Here is a 19,166-nt window from a genome sequence, read left to right on the forward strand (position 1 = left end):
AACTTTTTTTTAGAAATGGAGAGAGGCTAGCCCACAGAGTGTGTCCCGGGTCCCAGTGCAGTGCGATGGGGAAGCAGACACTGTCCTGTGACTGGAGCGGAAGTACGAAACCGATATGTCCACGGAGAAGTGAGATCCGCCCAGGTCAGAGGTTTTCAACGGCTGTGCCACAGGACTTGGCAAAACATCCAAATACGTGACTATTCAGGGAGACTAACCTCTTTTCCCTGAGATTGTCCAATTTAAAAATGACAACAGCCAACAACAACAGCCCCCGGGTGAATGAATCAAAACTATATCTACTTTTTTTTTTTGCCTGATTGGCAAATATATATATAATATATGGTGTGCCACAGAATTGCAGTATTTTGTGTGTGCCATGAGATGAAAAGGGCTGAAAGCCGCTGGCCCAGGTAACTGATGGAGATTCCCACCGGGTTTGGCGGGTCTGCAGCCCTGGGGGTGGGGGACCCCCATTCCACCCGGAAGGGCTGTCGGCCTCTGTGTCAGCACTTCCGGAGCCCGGGACCGGCTTTCCCACTCCACATGGAGTTTCCAGATCACAAGCTCTAAGTGATCGCCACACGTTCACGCTGCTTTCTCGGGGCGTCTGTTTCCATAACTGGAGGGGGGGTTGGGGTTGTGAAATAACAAGACGGGGACCCCAAATGTGCTCCCTCCAAGCCCAGCTGGAGGCTCCCCGAGACAACGAGCAGCAAGCGACAGCAATTACAGGCCCTCCAGCCCCTTGGGCCTTCCCCCTGGGGTCCCCCTGGGCCCTTGGCACCCTAGCCCTTGCTCCAATGTCAAGTGCAGGCCATGGCTGTTGGCTGCGGGATCCCGTCAGCAGCCCCGGAGCGCTGGGCAGCAAGCCCAGGGCCCGGCCCAGCGGGCTGAGCCTGCCTGGAGGACGGTGGCTTCGCTCCCATCGGCTTCGGTGGGAGAGCAGCGGCCAAGGCTGCTGGTACTGGGGCAATTGTGTTTACTTAGGAAACCCAGCACCTTTGTTTCAGTCACACATCCCGTATGTAACACCCACCCGCCGAAGCGGCCTCAAAAGAGAATGTCTGGTGGTTTACCGTTTCTTCTGAAAAGAAACAAAGGCTGAAACCTCTGCGGTTCAGACAAAGGCTACTAACTGCCCAGGCCGGCGTGGCCAGTGGTTGAGCATTGACCTCTGAACCAGGAGGTCAAGTTCAATTCCCGGTCAGGGCACAGGCCCGGATGGCCGCCTCAGTCCCCAGTGGGGGGCGTGCAGGAGGCAGCCGATCGATGATTCTCCTCTCATCATTGATGTTTCTCTCTCTCCCTGTCCCTTTCTCTCTGAAATCAATAAACTATATATTTTTAAATAAATAAACTGGAGGGGTCAGTCCCGTCAATGTCCTCAAAACCCTTCCAAGCAGGAAGCCCTCCGCCTGCAGGGCCAGGTAGGCTCGGTGCTCAGACAGGTGGGCACTTCCCAAGGTCACACAGTCACTCGCCAGAAAAGCAGCTGGAATTCGGATTTCTCCTCGTGAGCGAGAGCTGGGTCCTCCTTGGAGCGCCATGTCCCCAGACATCCTGAATTTCAAACACAGCATGGTCGCCTGGAAATCTAGGGGGAACTGTCAGCAAGCGAGGACTCGGCAGGAAGCTGCTGCCCCCCAACCCCCGCACCCACAGACCTTCCCATTGCAGGCGCTCAGCTCTGTTCTTGCTCTCCATCTGTGAGAGCATTGGCCAAGGCGGCCGTCTGTGACAGAATTGGTTAAGGGTGGACTGCTCACCTCCGCCCTCCAGGTCAGCAGACACACTGCATCTCTCAGGTTGCACTATTTTGGGGGGAGAGGGGGCACGGGCAAGGGGGGAGGTTTTTAATTCTTTACTTCTTCCTAGAAAACCTGACACGATGCACCTAGAACATTCCGCACGGCCTGTGGGTGACATCCTCAGCACGCTCCTTTCCGGGCGTGAGGGGGTTAAGAAGTCAAACACCAGGAGCCGGTTTTCCTTGGCAGACACCTGTGTGTCACCATGGCCAGAGGGGTGTTTGCAACAAGGATGGACGAGTGGGTGGCCTCGCTGTCTGCAAGGAACGCCCCTTGCCCCTCGCCAGTCCCCCTCTTCCCTGCCTCCCCCAGACAGACGGGCTCACACAGGCCAGCCGCTGGTCCCCTACGCCCACGGGCCCTGCCGAGGAGCACCCTGCACCCCAGCAACATCAACCACGCCGGTGGAGGGGACCCAGCTACAGAAATCAGCCCCTTAGGAGCCAAGATTCCAGGAACCGAAACCGCAACCCGGAGACAGACAGATGGAGGAGCCAAAGGGATGGGGCGGTGAGTACTTCCCCGCTGGAAGTGGCTCCACCCTCCCGTGGCACTGGCCCAGGATAACGGTTCGGCGCTGCCCACTGAGGACGGGCGTCCTCGGAGGTCATGGCGGAGCCACCACACCCGGGAGCTCAGAGGTCACCCCGGAGCTTCTGCAAACTGCAGATGGCGATCACCACCATCATTTCTTTCTTTCTTTTTAAAAAATATATTTGAATTGATTTCAGGGAGGAAGGGAGAGGGAGAGAGAATTATCAATGATGAGAGAGAATCATCGATCGGCTGCCTGCTGCACGCCCCACACCAGGGATCGGGCCTGCATCTGGGGCATGTACCTTGACCACAGATCCAACCGTGACCTCCTGGTTCATAGGTCCACGCTCAACCACTGAGCCTCTAACATATATGTGTGTGTATATACACACACATATATGTATGTGTGTGTATACACACACACACACACACACACACACACACACACACACACACACATACTAGTGGCCTGATGCATAAAATTCATGCACATTAAAAGAGAATTAGAGGAACTATTTTAATATTGCTATTTGCCCTTTGTCTATAATCGAAGTGTCAGAGATGAAAGGAAATGAGTAAGCCGAAACTGGTTTGGCTCAGTGGATAGAGCATCGGCTTGGGTACTGAAATGTCCCGGGTTCGATTCCGGTCAAGGGCATGTAGGGGGTGTGCAAGAGGCAGCTGATCGATGATTCTCTCTCATCGATGTTTCTAACTATCTCTCTCTCTCTTCCTCTCTGTATAAAATCAATAAAATATATATTAAAAAAAGAAAGGAAATGAGTAAAATATATATAAAATAATATATGAATTAATAAACAATAACAAAATGATACAATACATAAAAATAAAAAAACACGAAAACAACAAAAACATGATGTAAAAATAACATTGATGCAGACAATGACTGATAAAGTGATTAAATTTATTCCAGTATCTCCCCATACCCCACATTAAGAGCGGAAACACCCAGAGTGCTTGACTAATTTCCCTTGTGATGAAGTATTTACAAGTTTAACATCGCACGCTCTTCAAACTCAAGAGAAAGCAACTAATAACTGACCATGTCCCAAAACGGTTCAGGTAGAAATGTTCCTATTCTGCCTAGAGTTTGTCCTTGATTTATGAACAGTCATCGCAAATGCTGGCATCACGGGAAACTGTCTCCCAATCAGTTTAAATGGGAGGCCAGTGTCAGATGGGACAAATCAATTCTTGGACTCAGAACAATCTCTCCTTCCACAGATCCTGTTAATACTTCAGCTTCGATAAAGTTAGGTTGTAATCCATTGATAATAAATATAGTACCATTACAAAGACCCCATTAACTGTTTAGATTTCTCAATAGCATGATGATTGCACCCACTTTCAATGTTAATTTATGACAGCATCCCCGGAGGAGTAATCCTAGTAAGAAATTCAATGGAAAAATTTTCCTTTGCAGCAGCATCTGTTGAGTCAATGGAATCATCACTCAAATATGAAAATCTCTATAGAGTACATCCAAAATTTCTCATTTAATTTTTGAATGTGCTCATTTTTTGGACAAAGAATCGCATATTTAGAAATATTTTTAATATTATCTATAGTATACTATTTCCAAAGGTAGCTTCAATAATAGATCTGTTACAAATCAGTTCACTGGGGATTTCAACAATATCCATTCCTAAATGAAAACTGCTATCAAGTTTGCCATACCCAAGTTTTACTAACCATTCACTGTAAGCAGACTCCTCTGATCTCATATTTGTTTTAAGAGGCAACTGTCGGAAACATCCCCAAACACTACGGTACTTTAAACTCGTCTATACTATGGCGATCGCATAGCACGCAGCACAACCCCGAGACATTGTCCAAACTCCCCTCCGAGAAGGAGAACTTTCCCACTAAATGCAACGTTCAAATTCATAATTTCTCTTAGCAATCTGTCTATGGCGTTCATAGTATGATTGGATGCCATGGTGCATTCACCATTAATGAGAAGTTGGGCCTTCTTAAAGGTGTTAGCCACTTCACTCTTTATATCGAGTCTAGAAATGGAAGTTTCATTTAATGGAATTGGTAATTTATATTAGGAATACAAAGTAAATTTGCAACGATTCCTGTAGACACTGTGGGTAAAACAGTACTACCATGACCTCTAATATAATGTACTAAAACTTACAGCCTTGGTAGTGGATAGAGCATCAGCCTGTGGACTGAAGGGTTCCAGGTTCGATTCTGGTCAAGGGAATGTACCTTGGTTGTGGGCACATTCCCAGTGGGGGGTGTGCAGCAGGCAGCTGATTGATATTTCTCATTGATGTTTCTATCTCCCTCCCTCCCTTCCTCTCTGTAAAAAAGAAAACAATAAAATATATTTTTTAAAAACTTTATAACTACCACCTGGACCATCCATGAGAAAGCATTTGGGGTACGCAGTTTGATCTTATAGTCTGAAAGGTTGCCAGCTGTTCATCAGAGAATTTATCAAAACCTGTGCCTGTTGCTGCTCATACAATTCATCACATGTATTGTATAGTAACTCATGAAGGGTAGTCTGGAAATTTGAAATGTGAACATCTCATTCCATGCAATGTGAATACCTCTTGAATTTCGTTAAGGGCATGCATTTCACTGTTTACACAGACACCTTCTCTTCGGTGGGATTTGGGCACGGCCATCTTGTGTTATGGGAACCCTGCCTCTGCTGTGGGTACTGCCATCTTGTGATGGTGTGATTGTCGATTTGCATATTCCCTCTTTATTTGGTAAGAAAAAATATACATGTATATCTTTTTTAAATACCCTAGAACAGTGGTCGGCAAATTCATTAGACAACAGAGCCAAATATCAACAGTACAACGATTGAAATTTCTTTTGAGAGCCACTTTTTTTAACCTTAAACTATATAGGTTTTACTTGTTATTAACTTAATTAGGGGGCTCCTTCAACCGCACTGTACATGCACCCCCGTACCTGGTGTTTTGTCGAAGAGCCACACTCAAGGGGCCAAAGAGTTGCATGTGGCTCGGGAGCCGCAGTTTGCTGACCACTGGCAAACTGGACCAGTTTGGGGCCTGGACCATTGCACAGATTGGGACTGAAAACCGCGCAGTTCCCACGGTCTTCCTGGGGGTGTCAGGAGGACAGTGGGCCCCTCTATTCCCATGGAACCCGCTGGGCAGCCCTCCCTTCCGTGGGTTGCGCAGGTCTCCCCCCACCCTCCCCAGTGGATTGCATGGGTTCCTCCCACTGGTGGGGTAGGGGAGGGGGGCGGATCAGAGTGTTTCCTTAGCTAAAAACTGGCACAGACACGCTGGTTTCAATGCCCGCACATGGGCCTCCATTCAGACAGGCTGGGTCCACTCTGGCCTTCGGTCCACTAAGCCAAGCTGGCCCAGACTAGGGGACAGGGACGCCGGGCACGCGCTCCAGCAGCAGCAGGGGGATGTGCTCTGGCTCGCCGTGGCCCCGCAGGCAGCGTCCCCAGGCCACCATGCGCCGCAGCAACTGCTGCAGGCCCGGGACCCACGCACTCCGCTCTGCGTCTCTCAGAAAGACCGGCCTGAGCGTCTCCTGGACAGACTGGCCTGAGCGTCTCTCAGACAGACTGGCCTGAGCGTCTCCCGGACAGACCGGCCCTGAGCGTCTTCTTCCCGGACAGATCAGCCTGAGTGTCTCCTGGACAGACCGGCCTGAGGGACTCCCTGCCTGCTTTGTCTCCTGTGCTCCTCAGGGAGGGGTGGGGAGGGGAGGAGACAGGTCCTGGGCTGGGATGAGAGGGCCCCTAACCTGTCGAGGCCACATTGCTGTTCCAGGTCAGGTCTCTGTGACTCCAAACCGAGTGCTCATATGATGCTATTCTTTCTTCTTTTCTGGACTTTGAGGGCACCAAGGGCTGTGTCCAAACCTGCTGCCACTTAAAATCCTGGCGGGTCTCCACACCCCACTTTCTCCTCCTCCTCCTCCTCCTCCTCCTCCTCCTCCTCCTCCTCCTCCTCCTCCTCCTCCTCCTCCTCCTCCTCCTCCTCCTCCTTCTCTTCCTCCTCCTCCTCCTCCTCCTCCTCCTCCTCCTCCTCCTCCTCCTCCTCCTCCTCCTCCTCCTCCTCCTCCTCCTCCTCCTCCTCCTCCTTCTCCTCCTTATGGACAATTGCTGAGACATTTTTCTGAGTCAACTTCTGATATGAGTTCACACTTTCTTTTCAAGGCTCTGTGCCATTCATTTGAGGAACAAGACTGAGCATTCTGATTTTTTAGATCAGAGAAAGCCAATATTTGGTGCGGAAACCTCTACTCCATATAATCAAGGAGAACAGTTTGAATAAGCATGTTCCTGACATATTTCTCTAGCAGAACACATTCCATTTTTTATATACTTCTGCTCAGATACATATACATACTCAAATGTGTTTCCTTTAAAACATTTTCCAATAGTACCATAGCAAGAGAAATATCCTGATATCCAAAAGGCTTATCCATATTAAAGAAACTTAGATTTTAATGCAACATCCTGACAACTTTATTTTCAGAATAATACACATATTTTCTGGCGTATAAGACGACCCCCTAATTTTACAGTTAAAACATAGGTTTAGGCCTATATTCGCTGTATAAGACTACCCCCCCCCCCCCCCCCCACTTCAAAGAAAAGACTTACTTTGCCGTCAAGATCTGCAGGTAATTTTTGTGCAATTTTGGTCTTTTGCCCCCGATTTTCGGTTGACTTTTTTTCATTTCAAGCGTCGTCTTATACGCCGGAAAATACAGTATGTTATACACCTCACAGATAACCAAGGAGAAATTTGCAATTTTCCTTGAAGTTAGACAAAACTTATAAAGAAAGGAATCACAAAAATCCTCACCCTAGGATTCCCCCCCCCCGCCAATGATTTTTAGAGAGAGTGGAAGAAAGAGGTAAAGACAGAGAGAAATATTGATGTGAGAGAAACACATCAATTGATTGCCTCCTGCATATGCCCAGACCAGGGCCCAGGCTGGGAAGGAGCCTGCAACCCAGGTAAATGCCCTTGATGGGAATGGAACCTGTACCCTTCAGCCTGCAGGCCAATGCTCTTTCCATTGAGCCAAACTGGCTAAGGCAGGAATCACAATTTCTTAGTTCTCAAATAGCAATATATGATAAAAAGTAATCTGTTTGATCTATTCTATATGCTGGTCCATATATATTATATATTTTACACCATACTGAAGTAATTGATTTCCTAGATTACTTTGAGAGGTTAGGAAAGTCAGTAACATATTCTAGAACATATTTGTTGGGTAATTTTATAATATTTTATTATAGGCATACAATACTTAATGCTAAGACATATTGGTTATACATAAAAATCCCATTTACAAAACAATGAGGAAGAAATGATAGGCAGGAGAAATTATGTTGTGAGTTTATGAGCATTATGATGATATTACTTGCCTTTAGGCTGTATTACAAGTATCAGATTTAATTCTTGAAAACTATCCACTCATTCTTACTCTCTAGGTGAATCAGTCTGAGTCTTGAAAACATGAACAACTTTTAAATTGGGATTTACAAGTACATTTCCCAGAATATGTCTACAATTATAAAGTCCTTGAGGCAATTCTAAATTCCTTGAGCTTGTTCTGAAAATAATTGGCATTTTATAGACTATTGAATCAGATGAGCTATGCATTTTAATGCACAGTAGACTCTGTTCACAAGGAATGGTAAATTGGAAGTAGTTTGGTTATTCAGTGTTATAATATAATTCATACATACATTATTAGTTTTCATATAATTAGAAAATAGTGAAATATTATTTGACATGAAATCTATGCTAATATAATGTCATTTTTGACTATTATTTTGCTTCTGTGATGATACGTATATAGTATTTGGCAAAAGACTAATATATGCTAGAGTATATGTTTTTTTAAAAAACAAAATCATGTAGCTTATTAGCTACACTAGGGGCCCAGTACACAAATTAATGCATCTTTAAAGGAACTGTGGGCTACAAGGCTACTGTAGGCACAGAGACAGGTCTCAGCCCATCCTCTGCACCCCTGCCCATCCTCTGTGCCCCCACCCAGGCCCTCCTGCCACAAACCCTTGTCCCCTGTCTGCCAGCAGCCCTGCTCCCACCACCACTGCTCCTGTGCACTGATGGCACCCATCCCAATTGCACCTGCTGACTGCATGGGGCCTGTGCAAGAAGAGGTTGCTAGCAGTGGCTGTGGCCCTGATTGCCCCTGAGGAGCAGGGGGAGGTAGATAAGCCCTCAGGAGCAATCAGTACCAGTGCTGGGCACCAGCAGCAGGTGCAAGTGGTGGCTCCAGCAACAACTGCGGGTGCAAGCGGAGCTGGCGCTGGCAGTGGATGCGAGCCCTGGCTGGGACCACAGCATGCAGGAGCAAATAATTTTTAGTAACCACTAAAGGTTTGCCCCAGTAATAGCACCAGCACCCCACATTGTTCTGGAGTCCCGCTTATTCTGCTCCACCATCCCGCAGCCAATGAGCAATATATTCCATGCATGCCCCCTGGTGGCCAGTGCATGTCATAGCGACCAGTTGTTCAGTTGTTCTGCCATTTGCATATTATATATAATATTTAATATTTTATATATATTGATATATATGTATACACACACATAATATATAATAGCCTTTTATTATATAGGATTTTTTAAACTAAAGATATTCATTTGAAAGTTCTAATTTTGTTAATTTCCTAATTTTGTTAAGGCCATTAAAAATGTTGACATTTCCCCATTCTGCTCTTTCTATACTCCTATTGTCTATTCTTCAAGCCTCATCTATCTCCAAGAATCAGACATATATTCACTTCTTGCATTAAATGTATGTGTGAATATGTGTACATGAATGTATATGTATATATGCATATATCTCCTCATCTTTACTTTACATTTGCATTATCCACTCATTATTTTATCAATATGGTCTTTTTTCTCAGATACAATTAATTTTCCTTCTATATTTGTCCATTTCTGTGGTTTTTAAATACTTTTAGTCATCCTTATTTTTAAAATAAAGATAAATCTATTTTTTTCATGATCCTTGCTTTGCTGACTAATTAATTTATTAGTTTTATTTCTCTACCACAGAACATTTTGAAAAAAAGCCTCCCTGCACACAATATCAATTTTAATTAATGGACTCTCTTCTATGATTCATTCTTTTTTAAAAAAATATATATTTTATTGATTTTTTACAGAGAGGAAGGGAGAGGGATAGAGAGCTAGAAACATCAATGAGAGAGAAACATTGACCAGCTGCCTCCTGCACACCCCCCATCAGGGATGTGCCCGTAACCAATGTACATGCCCTTGACTAGAATCGAACTTGGCACCCTTCAGTCCGCAGACTGATGCTCTATTCACTGAGCCAAACCAGTTTCGGTCTATGATTCATACTTACTTAAATACAGAAACTTCTCTCTTGCAGTTCACCTATGACTACCTGATGGTCAAATCCAATAGTCTATTTTTAAAGAATAAGAAGACTGAATAAGATCAGATGAAGCACCCCACTTCCATAAACAACTTTGTATTAGTCAGGTTGCCATTGCTGCAATAGTAAACAAACATGAACTTACATAATGACTTAAATGTCATAGAAGTTAATATGTCATTCTGTAAAGCCCCAAATGAGAATTCTTTGGAGTGTAGCTCTCCTCCAAGTCATGAGACAGGGAATAAGTCATTACCATCTTTATGCTCTACAATTTTCAATACTTGTACCCATTGTCACACTGCTCATCTGTATAAAGCCACTGAAAATGTAAGGAGTGTGGGATATTGTGTATTAGAGGTTTATATAGTCTGATCTGGAAGTATAACCATTTCTACTCATACTAGATTGACTAGAATTTAACTTTTTGACACATCCTATCTAATAAAAGAATAATATGCAAATTAACCATCACTCCAACACACAAGATGGCTGCTCCCATGTGGACATAAGATGGTCGCCACAAGATGGCCAGCAGGGGAGGTCAGTTGGTAGGGAGCAGACCTGCAAGAGGTGGCACCTGGGGGCCTTCAGGTGAGGGCAGTTAGGGGCGACCAGGCCTGCAGGAGAAGACAGTTGCGGGGGACCAGGCCTGTAGGGGAAGGCGATTGGTGTTGACCAGGTCAGAAAGGGAGGACAGTTGGAAACAACCAGGTTGGCAGTTAGAAGCAATTGGGTCAGCAGTGGAGCAGTTAGGTGTCAATCAGGCTGGCAGGGGAGTGGTCAGGGGGTGATCAGGCTGGCAGGCAGAAGCGGTCAGTGGCAATCAGGCAGGCAGGCAGGCATAGGTTGGGAACCAGCAGTCTCTGAATTGTGAGAGGGATATCTGACTGCCCGTTTAGGCCTGATCCCACCAGAATCGGGCCTAAAAGGGCAATCAAACATACACCAAGTGGTCCCAGACTTGAGAGCATGCAGGCTGGCCTGAAAGACACCCTCCCCTCCCCATGCATGAATTTCATGCACTGGGCTTCTAGTTGTATTATATAAGTGGGTGGGCAATGCAGTATAGCTGTGTCCAGAAAGAGTAGAAAATAAATTTGATGAGTATGTGCCTAGTCCCTACCAGATCAACGTTTTCCTTTTGAGTTATATTTTTCTTCCATCCAATTTCTTAATTTTTAAATTATCCTATATAATAAAAGGCAATTACCTTAAATTAATAATTTCATTTAGCATTTCCAGTTTCAAACATTAGAGAATAAAATAAAAAACACATTTTAAATGATTAATTATGTTTTTTAAAGTTTTGAGTGGTGCCATTTCAATTGAATGGTAACATTTTCCCCAAAAGTTTTCAATTCATTGTTGTATCTGATCCATATTATTAGCACTAAATAAGGAATGAGTCTGAGATAAATTTAAAAACAGTTCTTAATGCATCAAGAATACAAATATGAATTTGTGAAAAGTGTTATCATTGAGTTAAATAATCCTATAATTTTAGTACTATTGTAATTATGTAGACATACATTATATTTTATTGAACACAAAAAGAATATACTTTATTACCTTTTCATTGAATTCAGATTAGTAGCAGATTTAGATATGAAACCAGTAGGATATGTTCATTTATATCAACGGTACCAGTATCCATATGACCACATTATTCAGTGATTTTTCAACCTTTTTCATCTCATGCAACACATAAACTAATTACCAAAATTCTATGGCATACCAAAATATATAATTTTTGCTGATCTGACAAAAATACGTATAATTTTTATTTATCCACATTGGATGGCTATTGTGCTGGCTATTGCCATTTTTTAATTGACAATCTAAGGAAAAGGAGCTCAGTGTCCCTCACTAAATAGTCAGGTATTGCATTATTTAAAAAAATTTGTGGCATACCAGTTGAAAATCACTGACATAATTCAATTTATCTGTGTAAAATAAATGATAAAAATTTTACTGTGTATAGAGTAATCACACAACTTGCTTTACTTTGGAAAGTGCAAAATTATACCATGACAATACTGGTATAATCATTAATAAATTCTCTCTTTTATTCTCAGAAGGTCTCATGTTGAATAAATTAGACTTATTATTGGACGAGAGGCCTGGTGCATGAAAATTCATGCACTGGAGTGGGGTCCCTCAGCTTAGGGGGCTCCCTGTCAGTCCAGGAGCCCTCAGGGGTGAGAGGCGACCTGGTGATCAGGGAAAGGCGACACCTATCAACCTCTGCTGCTGCCGCTACCAGCAGCGCAAGCCTCGGCCAACCCTGGTTACCTGAACCTCGAGTGGCTCTGGGCAGCTGGGTAGCTGCCATCCAAGGCTTGCCTGCACCTTGGGCTGGCCCTGGGTGGTTGGGAGGCTGAGGTGGATGGGGGACTCTGGAGGCAGATAAGCAGAATGGCTGTGTTCCTACAGACCCAGTGGGGTCAGGGGAATTGGGCACTGTCATCTTGTGGCTGTGGACACTGTCATCTTTGAGGGCATGACAGTCAATTAGCATATTCCCACCTTATTGACTGTGGGTGCTGCCATCTTTGAGGGCAGGACGGTCAATTAGTATATTCCCTCCTATTTTTTTTTTTAAAGCATATATTTTATTGTTTTTTTACAGAGAGGAAGGGAGAGGGATAGAGAGTCAGAAACATTTATGAGAGAGAAACATCGCCAGCTGCCTCCTGCACCCTTGAGCGGATTCGAACCCGGCACCCCTGAGTCTGCAGGCCAAGGCTCTATCCACTGAGCAAAATCGGTTTCAGCAGTATATTCCCTCCTTATTAGCTCTGGGTGCCACCATCATTGACAGCGGGGCAGTCAATTAGCATATTCCCTCCTTTTTGGCTGTGGGTGCCACCATCTTTGAGGGCATGGCGGTCAATTAGCATATTCCTTCCTTATTAGTGATATAAGCTGCCATCTTTGAGGGCAGTCAATTAGCATATCCCCACTTTATTGGCTGTGGGCATGGGTGGGCTGTCAATTAGCATATTCCCTCCTTATTGGCTGTGGACACCACCATCTGTATTTTTTAAAAGTTTTTTTTTTTTAAACTACTAATTTATGTGATTTATATAGTTGGAATGTATGTATATGGAGTATATAAATGTGTGCTGTGACTGATGTGTGAATGATGCTATTTCTCATGCCTGCTTCATCTGCCATTTTACCTGGAAGTACTAAGAATTTAACTTAGGTAATTTGAGTTTAAATATAAGACATTTAGATTGATAAGTCAAGTAAAAAAACTCAGACACAACAGTATGGTGATTATCAGGGGGAAAAGGGTGAGGACAGATGGAAGAGGGTAAATGATGATGCAAAGAGACTTGATTTGGAGTTATAAACACACAATACAATATACAGATGTGTATTATAGGATTGTGCACCTGAAACCTAATTAATTTTATTAACCAATGTCATCCCAATAAATTGTCTATGTCTATGTCTAGATAGGCCCCTTGAGATTGAAACTAAGCTAGCTTCAAACTTTTGGGCTTGGGTAAGAATGCAATGTTTTAGGGTCATTCAGATAAGTAGAGTCAAATTAAAATTATTTTTTGTGGTGTCCAGTAAGATCAATAGTATTTATTGGTACACTTATTCAATAGTATCGATATTTACTGGTGACTTTGCATAGGAACATGGAGTAAAATAGGAACCAAAAATGAATAACATGATAAATAGGGTTCAAAAATTTAAAGGTTATTCAAACATTAGTGAAAGATGATATTTTAAGCCACAAGAGTTTTCTTAATTCCAGAAAGTACTTCATTTGTGGGAGTGTGACAAAAATATCCCTTTGTTAACCATGGAGATATAAGAACTAGAATCTTAGTGAACATCAAATGCTGTTTCAAAAACTTGGTTTTCCTCACCAAATTTTCTTGATGTAATTTATATTAAGGAAAATAAAAGTAGTGTGTTATTGAAGTCTAAAAAAGGTGGTATCTCAGATTGCTATGTCTTTGAAATGACCATTATAGTAGAGTAGGTATCTCACTCATTTCTCTGTCAGAAGCCAATCAGGTCCATTTCATTTTTGACAAACACTAAGGCTATACATCATTACAATTAACTGGCTGAGCCTTGGGTCGTTTGGTTCAGTGGATAGAGTGATGGCCTCTGAGCCAAAGGGTCCCAGGTTTGATTCCAGTCAGGGGCACGTAACTTGTTTCCAGGTTCCTCCTTGTCAGGGCTCCTGCAGGAGGCAACCAATAGATGTTTCTCTCTGTCTTCCCTCTCTCTTCCACCCTCCCCTGAAAATCAATGGAAAAAATGTCCTCCCATGAGGATTATGGAAAAATATCCTCCTGTGAGGATCAACAAAAACAAAAACTATAATTCACTGGCTTATAACCATAATATAGCACAGAGAGCCCAGGAAATTTTTATTGTCTTGTCTTTTTAACAGTATTTCCTGACAGAAGTAAAGAAGGCTACAACTAAAGTCTTGAGTGGTATGCTCTTGCTCAGCCATTCTTGGTGAAATATTGAAGTATTTCAGTATTAACTTCAAGTCATGTGGTCCCTATCAAAGAACTGCCCTCTATCCATCAGTGAAATAATTTATGCCAGGCACCTCTAGAACCCTGCTCTATCTCTATAGCTTGACTCCCTTTTGTGTGGTCAGTACCTGTGTGGGTTTTAAAATACTTTTAATACCTACATATTTCAATGTCTCTGGAAATCTGTGGAGGTAATTTTAGCAAACTCCCCTAAGGAATCCTAATTTGGAGTGATAAAAGTTGGAATTTATGAGCTTTGGAGTATATGTAATTTGACCAATTTTGAGTCAACTTCTTAGTCAAAGAAAAGCATCATTTTGAGTTCATAAGTGATCGAAAGGTTAGTATTAAAATCTATTTTTTCTAAATTTTAAGATTAAATAATCTGCGTGTTATTTATTTATTTTAATTTTGATGTTGCTATTATTGATATTTTACTTTTATGATTAGGCGCATTAAATATCAATTCAAAGTAGTAGAGATGGAAACATGATTATTGTGTTTAATGTTACTTTATTCTGTAATCTGGAATGCTATAATTTGAATTAGAGCAAAAATGTATTGAATACATAAACTTTAACCTTTATTGGATTAATAGTTGTTGGGTTGACTTATATTGGACTCTGATAGAAAAAAAAATTGTGCTTAAATAATGCTTACATTTTACTTATTATAAAATACCTGGTAAAATGTAAGATAATCATTATAACTTTATAGCCAGAGTGATTCTTATTTAAATATATTCATTTTATTGAAACTAATGACAAATCATTAATTCATAAAATTATGTTTATTCCAAAGCAAAAAGACCTAATAATTCTTTATTCAAAATGGTAGGACATCCACAAATAATGAATATGTATAAAGAAAAGTAATTTAAAAATATACTAGTATCTCTGTAGATAATCTTTAATAAAAGTTTACTTTCCTATGAGACTTGCCTATCCTTGTTTTTGATATATTTTTACATTTAGTTCACATCATTGTTCCCTGGTATCATATTTTCAATTATGTTCATAATGCTGACCTTAAGTGAATAATATTTTGTAAGCACAGGAGAGGGTTAGAAAGTTATGATATTCTGAACTGAGAATATATTAGGGTTTTTTTTTTTTTTTAACATTTCAGTCAGGAAAAGATGTCAGAAGAGAAAACACTAGAGAGATCTTGTAATAAAAATCACTAGAAAACTAATCTTTAATAAAATTTACTCAAGAACTATTCTTCAGGGCCCATTTGTTCAAATGCCATAGGGATAAAAGTGATGGTTTGACTTGTTACACTATAATAGTAACCTTAGCGCAATATAGATTCAACCATAGACTGTACCATTGGATTTTGTCTATTTTCCAGTATGGGCTATTAAAAATTTAACTATATATTATAAAGAGATACAAAGAATAATTATTCTTCCAAATTTTGTTATATTCTAGTGTTATATACATAATCCAGAGGAAAACACAAGGATTAAACTTATTAACGTACTAGTACCCCAGTGCATAAAATTCATTCTCAGAGGGGTTTCCCTCAGCCCGGCCTCCACCCCTCCAATCTTGGACCCGTCAGGGGATGTCCAACTGGACCTCTCCGTGAATGAACTTTATGCACTTGGGTACTAGTATATTAATAAGTTTAATCCTTGTGTTTTCCTCTTGATAACTAAAAGCACAATTTAAATTTATTTGATCTTTCCTCTTTATTGTTAACTATACTAATTATGTATATAACACTAGAATACAGAATAATTTTCACAGTTTCAGTCATCATTTTGACACTAATTCAGAAATAAGATATCATTTTCTATGTTAGGCTATCCTATATAAGAAAGAGGTGATATGGAAATTGACCATCATGCCCTTGCACAAGATGACTGTCCCTATATGGTCACAAGATGGCCACCACAAGATGGTCAGCAGGGGAAGGCAATTAGGGGTGACCGGGCTTGTAGGGGAGGGATTGCAGTTGGGGGCGACCAGGTCTGCAGGGAAGGGTAGTTAGGGGTGACCAGGGGAGAAAGGGCAGTTGGGAGGGACTGGGTCAACAGGTGAGGGCATTTGGGGGCAACTGGGCAAGCAGGGGAGGGCAGTTAGGCATCAATCAAGCTGTCGGAAGGAGTGGCTTTTGGTGATCAGGTTGACAGGTAGAAGTGGTTAGGGGCAATCAGGCAGGCAGACAGGTGAGTGGTTGGGAGCCAGCAGTCCCAGATTGTGAGAGGGATGTCCAATTGCTGGTTTAGGCCCAAACCCTAATCGGGTCTAAACCGGCAATTGGATATCCCCGAGGGGTCCCAGATTGGAGAGGGTGCAGGCTGGGCTGAGGGACAACTCCATGCATAAATTTCATGCACTGAGCTTCTAGTTAAAGCAATAAATAAATATCTGAGTTATGGAGAGGAGAGGACTCTGTGCCATTTATGTTTCATTTTTTGCTTGTTTTTGTTTATCATATTTTTCAACCTTATAATAAATTATTTTAATACTAAGGGAGATTTAATGTATAAATGAATAAATACTTGTTACTCAAGAAAGAAGGCAAATGTTCGTTTTCAAGTCCAACTAAAAATGTTAGCTTACTTTTCTACTGCATTAAATCAGTGTCACCAATTTTTTCCCAGCACAGCAAAACAGAATCCATTTCATTTATTTTTTCTTTTCCTAGAAATCTTCTCTAGATAAAAAACATATATTATCCTTTGCATACATGTAACACAGAGAGGGAAACAAAGCTTCTGTGTGCTTGAGGGAAAGCTGGAAAAATGTAATATCTCTTTTTATGGATGACAAAATTGAGTCAAAGAGACTTAACCAAATAGTTTGACCTCAAACAAATGTATTAGTTCAAATTCTCTGGGTTACACAAAAGGTAAAATAAACCACCTTACACTTAAGTTAGCCACACATTAGAAGGACAGTGCAGAGACACAGAAATGAAGGGATCCTAGAAAAACTACAGTAGTGTGAAAGACCTTCCTGGGGTGCTGAGAATTAACTTGACACATTTCTAAAAAATTTCCAGTTTTTCCACCAATAATTATAGGATTAAAAATTCTAATTCTACAAAGATAGTAGTAATATAGGTTAAAGATTCATTTTGGAGACATGCTATCTTTATGATTTTTTTCTAAACATGAACATAGTTTATCACTCCATTTATTTACTGAACTGTTTTTATGCACATCAGTTATTCTCTAAAAATAATTTTATTTACAAAGATCTTAAATATATTTAGTTATATTTATTCATATATACCATATGGGCTATTGTTTCTGTGAATTGAGTTTTGAAATTAGTTTTGCTAAGCATAAAAACTATTGATTTTTATATTGATTTTATAAAATTTAATTTTGCTTATTCACCTTATTATCTCGCTTGTAGATTTTGTGTTGTGTTTTCCATATAAGCAATCATTGCAGAAAATTATGATGACATTTAAAATGTTTCTTTTCTAATTTTTTCCTATGCTTCATTCCTGTTTTCTACTTTTACTGGTTTGGATGAGACTTCTAGTAAATATCCTACTGACTCATGTCTATGAGTGGGAAATTTGGTTTTGTTTTTCACTGTGATATAATATTTTTATAACTCTTTTATCACACTGATATCAGCAGCTCATATTTTTGATAGTGGCCTTTTTATTAAGTTCTTTTTTTCCCCCCATATAATTCTGTTTTACTAAAATACTTGTCATAAATGGAATTAAATTGTATCTAACACTTTCTTTTAGCTACTGCTAAAATCATGATTTTTCCAATATATATATATATATGGAAAGAGAGAGAGAGGAGAGAGAGAGAGAGAGAGAGAGAGAGAGGAGAGAGAGAGAGAGATTGATTATACATAATTGGCACTGCAAGTCCTAAGACCTGCAGGATGTCAGCAAGCTGGGTGCCCAGGAGAGCCTATGATGACCTCAAGTCCCAAGGCCAAGAGGCTTAAAACAGGAAGAGTTGATGTTTCCCTTTAAGTGGAAAGGCAGGAAAAAGCTCATGTCCCAGCTCAAATCAGTCAGGCAGGAGGAATCCTCTTTCACTTGTGGTACTGTGTCAGAATAGTAAGAAGCTGGGAAAATTCCTGGGCAAGTAGAATGGGGAAACTGAGACAAAATTAAACAAGGCCAACTAGTTAGGGCAGCTTGCAGCCAACTTGTGAATGGCAAGACCTTATCTTTCCTAACCAAGGACACTTGAGAACAAATGGTTCATGCCCTCCTCCCTAACCAGAAAATACATAGCTTAAATCACCCTGGCTTGGGAAAATGGAGAACAGAGATCCAATTAGTACCCTTTGTGCCAGCTAAACTCAAGGACAGATAAAGTTGAGGAACAATAACAAAAACCTCTTTAAAGCTAGACAGAGCTAAGATAAAAGTAAAACAGTAAAACAAACCAAAGAATAATCCAAAAATCTCCTACACATTTCATCTTAATGCATCAGCATATTAAAAATGCACCTGCAATGCTGATGAATATTTTACTGAAACACTCTTCTAAGGTTCTTGCCAAAAGGAGAAAGAAAGAAAGAAAGAAAGAAAGAAAGAAAGAAAGAAAGAAAGAAAGAAAGAAAGCAAGCTAGCTAGCTAGCTGTCAGGACAGATTCAATGCAGGCTCCCTCTAGAGCAGTGGTTCTCAATCTTTTTAATGCCGCAACCCTTTAATACAGTTCCTCATGTTGTAGTGACCCCCAACCATAAAATTATTTTCATTGCTACTACATAACTGTGATTTTGCTACTGTTATGAATAGTAATGTAAATATCTGTGTTTTTTGTTGGTCTTAGGTGCCCCTGCTTGCAACCCACAGGTTGAGGACCACTGCTCTAGAACTTTCCTGGGCATGAACTTCTGTTCCCCATGAGACTTGCAG

The sequence above is a fragment of the Pipistrellus hanaki genome (genome assembly GCF_964339955.1).
Source record: "Pipistrellus hanaki genome assembly, chromosome: 2".
NCBI classification, from domain to species: domain Eukaryota; kingdom Metazoa; phylum Chordata; class Mammalia; order Chiroptera; family Vespertilionidae; genus Pipistrellus; species Pipistrellus hanaki.